Source organism: Bidens hawaiensis, unplaced genomic scaffold (assembly GCF_021521415.1).
Source record: "Bidens hawaiensis isolate Kalapana, Puna unplaced genomic scaffold, B.hawaiensis_p1.1 tig00021177_1, whole genome shotgun sequence".
NCBI lineage: Eukaryota > Viridiplantae > Streptophyta > Magnoliopsida > Asterales > Asteraceae > Bidens > Bidens hawaiensis.
The window spans coordinates 346,537-353,552 of record NW_027493272.1 but is presented as its reverse complement, the minus strand read 5'-3'; the positions used below and the strand labels follow the sequence as shown (position 1 = coordinate 353,552).

Genomic DNA, 7,016 nt, shown 5'->3' with positions numbered 1-7,016 from the left:
CATGACAGGATTTGCAACCCATGTTTGATATATGCTAACGCGTACGATGCCCGCGTCAAGGAGTTCCTGGACTTGAGTTCTACACGCGTTAGCCTGTTCCGCCCCCATTACTCTACGCTTTTGTATGACTGGCGTAAAAGCCGGGTCACACTTGAGCTTATGCTCTGCCTTACTTCGAGGTACACCAGTCATATCAGCTGGTGTCCACGCGAAGATGTCATCGTTTTTCTGCAGTAAGCGTTTGAGTAAGGTGCGTGTGGGATCGGTGATTGTTGGGCCGATGGTAACAGCCTGGTCAGGATATTTGCCATTGAAGGCCCATTCTTCTGGTTCGGTGATGGTTGGTTTAGCCATCTTTGGTTTGGGTTTAGATGAGACAGATGCGATGCATACCTGGGGAATACCGGTGATCATCGCTACACCCTCAGCTGTTGGCCACCCCATCATGCCGTGGACTGAAGACACCACGGCATTGAATCTTGCCATCCCGTCTCTCCCGAAGAGAATGTCGTATGTGTGGTGTGGCTTCCTCATTACGACGAAGTCCACGTCTTCTGTTCGGGAGTGTTTCCCGTCCGTGAGAGTGACGGGGAAAGATAGGATACCCAGGGGGTGTTTGTGCTGCCATCGAACCCTTCCATCGAGGCGTAGACCGTTTCCAGGCGTTCTTTGTCTTCATCGTCTAGCTTGTCGAAGAACTGCCTGTACATGACCGTTGACGAGGCTCCATTATCAGCAAGAGTGCGGGAAGTGATGTAGTGCCCCAGCTGGCTTTTGATGACTATAGGGCCTTCTTTGTTGGGCCCTCCTGGCACTCGCGGGAAGCGCACTTCACACGCACATGGTTCTGTCGTTTGTCGTTTTCTTCCTCTGACGTTACCATGAACCATGTGGATGCTGATGTCAACGGGCTTTCGTCCGTTGCCCTTGTACCGATTATCATTCCTCCCTCCATTATTGATTGATGCCACAAGGTGTGTAAGTTTTCCATCTTTGACGAATGTTTCGACAACATCCTTCAAAGATGTACACTCCTCGGTGGTGTGGCCCTTTGTCCCGTGGAAGTCACAGGATTTGCTCTGATCCGCGTTATGGCGCTGCCGGATCATTGGAGCTTTTGGCCATGGGAGTTTCTCGGTGGCAAATATCTCCTTGACGCTTTTGGTGAGTGGCGTCCATCGGGGGTTTCGGTTTGATGGGTGCGTGTTATCCCTTCCGCCTAATAGAGGGCGAGAGCTGAATGAGGTGTCAAAGTTTACCCTTGACTGCCAAATACCTAGCTTCCTCTTTTTGTTTTGCCGGGCGGTCCGGATGTTGTTTTCTCTGGTCCTCTGCGTGTAGAGGTTTGTACTCTGGGGAAGATTCCTACCCAGTTGCTTCTCCGTTTCGGCAAAGCGCTTGGCTGCCGTCATGATGGCATCCCATGTGGATGGCATGCCGTCTTTACCCGTCAACGTGCGGATAAGCTCTGGGTATTCGGCGCCTTGGATGAAAGCGGCGCGAACAAGTTCTTTTCTTATGGTGCCCAGACTCAGCTTCTTTGAGTTAAAGCGAGTGATGAATTCTAGCAAAGATTCATCCTCCTCTCTAACGCAGTTGAGGATCGTCCATTGCTCTTCAGTATATTTTCTCTGTTGACTGAAGTGCTGGCTGAACTTGTGCTGGAAGTCCGCCCAATCATAGATATGGTGGACCGGTAGACGATCAAACCATGCCCTGGCCGCTTCGACCAGCGTCATCTGGAACATATAACACCACGTGGGTTCCGTCCAGTTGCTGACGGTTGTCCCCGCTATGAATCTGTTCAAGTGATCGTCTGGGTCGGATATGCCATCATAAGTGCCGATGTTGGACATCTGTTTGGCACTCTTCGGGGCGATTGCTTCCACAATGTCCCTTGCAAACTTGGACGTTCCCGCATTTGCAACAGTCGGCTGAAAGTTTTGGAGAAGTCACGTGGGTTTCCCCCCGCGTTCCTTGGTTTGAAGGTTTCTTCAAAATTCCTTCTCGGTTGGAAGTCTGCTTCCTTACGCTTCCCTTTCGTCTTATGACGAGGGTTTGCGTCACTGTCAGATTCTTCCCACTCATCATCCGAATACTCGCAATCATTGCTCATGTTGAGCTGTTGTCGAGTGCTTCCGAATTCGTCATTAGACTGTTGGAGTGAACGTAAACGTTCATCCAACTCAGATTGGAATTCTTTTTGACGTGCTTCCGCCCAAGCTTTAACTTGATCAAGTGTTTGGCGGGGGAGCCTCGTCTGTTGTTTCTCCAACTGGGTATCAATGAATCCCAGGGGCGGATTGTTTACTGCACTTGCCCTGGCTTGGGTAACCGGGGTAGTGTTCGTAAAAATTGTGTACTCGCCGGTGTTCCCCCCAGTAGCTGGGGTTGTGGTTACCGGAGTTTCTTGGTCACTCGTTGGCCTTGGCATCAGAGTAACCTTAACCATCTTTCCAGAGGTTTTGGAAAAAGAGAATTAGTTCTAGCTTTTATGCACGGATGACGCCAATGAAGAAACACTAAGTGACTCCGGCAGATTACGGATAATCTTAGGAGTAGATGTTTCCCACGAGGGTTAGGTCCGGTAAAGATGGTTATTCTTCTGATGACCTGCAAAACAAACACCGTGAGCTCGTCACTGAGAAGGGGGGGGGGGGTTCCTCCTTGTGACCACCCTCCGGCGTGAGAATCAGACTAGATTGCTCTGAATATAAGTGTATATTAAGAGAAATAGCTAGAGAAGATAAGATGATGATACCGTTCCAAGGTGTTGGAGTATTTATAGCCGAAGGTAGGTTTCCAAGCAGGTACGGCCAGCTGTATAATATTCCTTTTCCACCAACTACAGGCTATGTACGTGCCATAATGGGAGTTGGTGGGTAGGCAGCGGCTGATAGTGACATGGCCTGCTGTATACTATTCCTTTTCCACCAACTACGGGCTATGTACGTGCCACGATGGGGGTTGGTGGGTAGGCAGCGGCTGACAGTGACATTTTGTACTGGAGCATGCTCCTCCTCGTACTATTGTCGGTGAGCTGTCACCCTGTGATTGGTTCATGGGCTGCTTTGGTCAGATCTTGTCTATTTTGTCCATACCTTGGCAGGTATAGTACAAAAGATCTTCCAGAAGCGTACGGACTGGCTCTTTTAGGCGGGAACATTCTCGCCTTGCTCATTCTTTCTTCAGGTGACATTGCTGAAGTATGAGTTAGTGCCTTACGCGTGTAGCCTTACTGTTAGTGCGGGTAGCCTTCCTTCTTGGCTTGTACCCATAGCTGCGGGAACAGGCAGGGTACTGTACCAAGGGAGGCTTTCCTGCGGGAACAGCTGGCTTACTGCGTGTAAGGTCTCCATCTCTCTGAGCATGGTGGGTCCTGCGGAACTAGTTGGTCTCTGAGCATGGTGGGTCCTGCGGAACCAGTTTGGATAATTACTATATACTTAAAAACCATTCGCATTTTCCATTAAACAAAATAAACCTTATCATTATCATATATCAATATCAATATCACCATTCCGTCACGAAACATCCATATATACACATATTTTTTTTCACAAGACGTCAAATACTCTTAACGACAAACCACATGGCGCACGTGCCATTTTGTAACGTGCATGAACCATATATGTTTAACAAAAATTAATCAAACAATTACATGCATGTATCAACAAAAAAAAGGTATATACAGCGGCGAAGCTTGGACGTGAACGCCGGGGAGGCCGAACTCAAAATGTATAAAAAATTTCATAATCGAGGGGGGGCGGACTTAAATTTTTGGTCGAAAACAGGCAAATTTACACTACGCATAAAATATTTCGGACAAAAAACGGCTAAAGTTACACCAACGCGCGAAAAAAGGGGGGGGGGGGCGGGGCCACCCCTAGCCATCATTATACTTCGCCCCTGGGTATATATAAAATGAATTAATTGAATTTTGTTTGTGTTAACTTGTCATATGGTTGTTCTGCATACGGGACATGAATTGTGGGTAAGAAGCCACTGGGATATGCATTCAGGATGAAACTTGTGCTCACACTTTGGATATATTCCAGCTGAGTTGCCAACCTCAAAATCCTGTTACAAATATCTGATAAAAAACGGGTTGTAGAAATATTTAAAAATACTCTTTCTTACAATTTTTTAGCCACACATGAAATGCTAGTACCATTTTTTTGTATGTAACAAATACCACTTTTATTAATTTATCTAAGAGTGTAGACAAGTGGGGTGCAAACGAGCCGAGCCGAGCCGAGCCCGAGCTCGACCAGGCTCGAGCTCAGCTCGTTTAACTTATATAGAGCTCGAGCTCGGCCCGTTTCGAGCTCTATTTCCAAAGCTCAAGCTCGGTTCGTGAGTAGATTTTTCAAACTCGAGCTCGACTCGGGCTCGGATCGTTTACCTTTTATAAGTTACTTATTAAATAATATAATTATTTATATATATTTTTTCTATTATAATTTTTTGTATAAAATAATATATATTATTTACTTATTTTTATTTATTTTTATAACATGATAATGATATATATATATATTAATAATTATTAAATATATATTTTAAAAAATTATATAAATGGCAGGCTCGTTTAGGCTCGCGAGCTGGCTCGAGCTCAATAAGTGAAGCTCGGGCTCGGGCTCATTTATTAAACGAACTTACTTTTAGGGTTGAGCTCGGGCTCGGGCTCGATTAAGCTCGGCTCGCTCGAGCTTTTTAACGAGCCGATCTCGAGTAGCTCGGCTCGTTTGCACCCCTATAGACAAGTACAACCACCCTGAACTAGTTAAGATGGGATTGCTAAAAGTTTGAATCACTTAAACAAGGTCAAATATGTATTGGAGCGTGCTTATGACATAATAGATGAGTTCAAGCCCCAAATTCATATGGTTAGCATGACTAGACTCGCAAGTCCAAATAAGTTCATCATTTATATTATTATATTGTTTGTATATTAAATAAAAATATATTTTGTAAATGTGTATTAATAAAATAATTAATTAGTTAATAAATAATAAACGAATCAAGTCAAGTCATAGCTTGAAAAACTACTTACGAACCAAACTTGTTCGTCCTCGACTCATTAATACCACTACATTAATACATTTGTATAAGACACGCAACGTACCTGAAGGTAAATTGAGCAACAAGTTGCGTTTCCAGAAGAATCAAGGATGTCTTGGTTTGAAATTTCAATCTTTGCAAGCTTAACAAGTTTTTCACAACTTGAAACCTGGTCACACCAAATTAAACTTTCAATGGTCAATTATGGAATGTGTGCTTAAATGCACAATCAAATGTCTTAATTAAGATATATTTATTCATTTAATGTTTTAATTCAGTATGATCTTTAAATGTATATATTTTTGGACAACAACTGGTCTTTAAATAATCACCTTGGTAATTAGAAATATATGATCATGGTCTCGTAGAAGTTTTGACTCCAAATCACCTGCTAATAACATTTATTTCCATTAGAGTCTTTATTAAATTTTGTGTGATTGTACATAAAAATGTATTAAAAATGCATATAAAGAAAATAAAATTAATACATGCATAATTTAGTTACCAAATGAAGGAAGCAAGCATGTTCATCATCAAGATCAGGATGCATGAAATGATCAAAGGTAACCTTAATGATTTTATGTGACAAAATTACCCCTGACGCCGCACCCTTAATCACGTCCCGTAAGAAGTTCAATTTGTTCTTGGACCCAATCAAAGCTCCTCCTATTGCTCCAATGGTGCCCCCAACTGTACCCACAACAGATTATATCAACATTTATAAGAGTAAAAACTAAGGTAATCACTAATACATATTGTGACGGCAAAAACCGTCACGATTACGAATACTGACCTATACCAAAGTGGAAGATGAAGATTAGAAGGACTAGGTGGAAGAACACATGAGAAAGTATGGATGTGAAAAGTTCTCTCAACTTGTCACCATAGTGGTATCTATTTTGTAAAGATGAAATCATGGTATGGTTGTTCTAAAAGCTTAATTATCTTTAAATTACAATTTGATTTTTCTTTATATATATATGGATGGAGAAAGGGATGTATGTCCTGGAAAGTGGAAATTAAGAAGAGAACAAGAAACTTCAAGTTATGAACTTATGATCATACATTCTGGTCAAAGTTGAACATTCATAGCATTTTGCATTTACTATTTAGACTTTTGAAATATTCTTCTAAGATGATTGTTTGAGGGTGACAGGACATATAAAACTTCTTAAAATACATGTTATCTACAAAAAATACATATTATTTTTTTTATATATAAGTTGATAAATTTTCTTGATAACATGTTTTGATCTAACGGTATGTAGGATATCTTTGTTAATAAGATTATTTAAGAATTAATGGTATTATGTTAACATTTATTTTATAAAACTTCAAATAAATAGGATCTAGTAGCATTTAGATGTGTTGTTCGTTTGTCTTCTATATCGATGTAAACGCTACTTTTTAACTAACCAAACAAGTCTTTTCATAAAAAGTAAAAATTTTCTACAAGTTGGGTCATCCTAAGTTGGTTTGAATTTGGTTGAAGCTATTTGTGTGAGTTGATCTAGTTGATTAATATACTTTCATATATTTAAGACATGTTTTGTGTAACTTAAAATTCCAATATTTGTAGTGACGGTTTATCAAGACAGAATAATGATACAAAAATGATAAACAAACAACTTCGTATTTAAATCTTCTAGATGTTTGTGATCGTCTTGACTTTTTGGTTTTGTCCCACATCGGCTGCTAACACAAATAGAAGCCCTTTTATAAACAAGGTAGAAGACCATCAGTCACGACCTTACTTGAACAGGATCTGTTCTATAGGCTCGTATTTTTGTATTCTTGATTTCTAAGAAGACAGAAACTCTTGTTCGGTTGATGAACCGAGACCATGGAGCAAATGATGTTTTCCTCTAATGATCCTCTACTTGGATCAGTAGAGGATCGTTGCCAGCCCACCTTATGGGTCTTGGCATGGCTTCATGGTTGTCTGACAGACT

General features: G+C 41.7%; 1 long non-coding RNA gene and 1 other non-coding gene across 2 annotated transcripts; one reads left to right on the top strand and one right to left on the bottom strand.

Annotated features, from left to right (window-relative positions):
- Positions 1 to 3,925: 3,925 nt before the first annotated feature.
- LOC143562819 (uncharacterized) lies at positions 3,926 to 5,458 on the bottom strand. Its single transcript, XR_013140557.1, has 3 exons — positions 5,397 to 5,458; positions 5,129 to 5,233; positions 3,926 to 4,080 (listed from the first exon to the last, which is right to left on the bottom strand). It is a non-coding gene; the product is annotated as an uncharacterized LOC143562819 (long non-coding RNA).
- A 1,350-nt stretch (positions 5,459 to 6,808) lies between these two features.
- LOC143562837 (small nucleolar RNA U3) lies at positions 6,809 to 7,016 on the top strand. The gene has a single exon (XR_013140562.1). It is a non-coding gene; the product is annotated as a small nucleolar RNA U3 (small nucleolar RNA).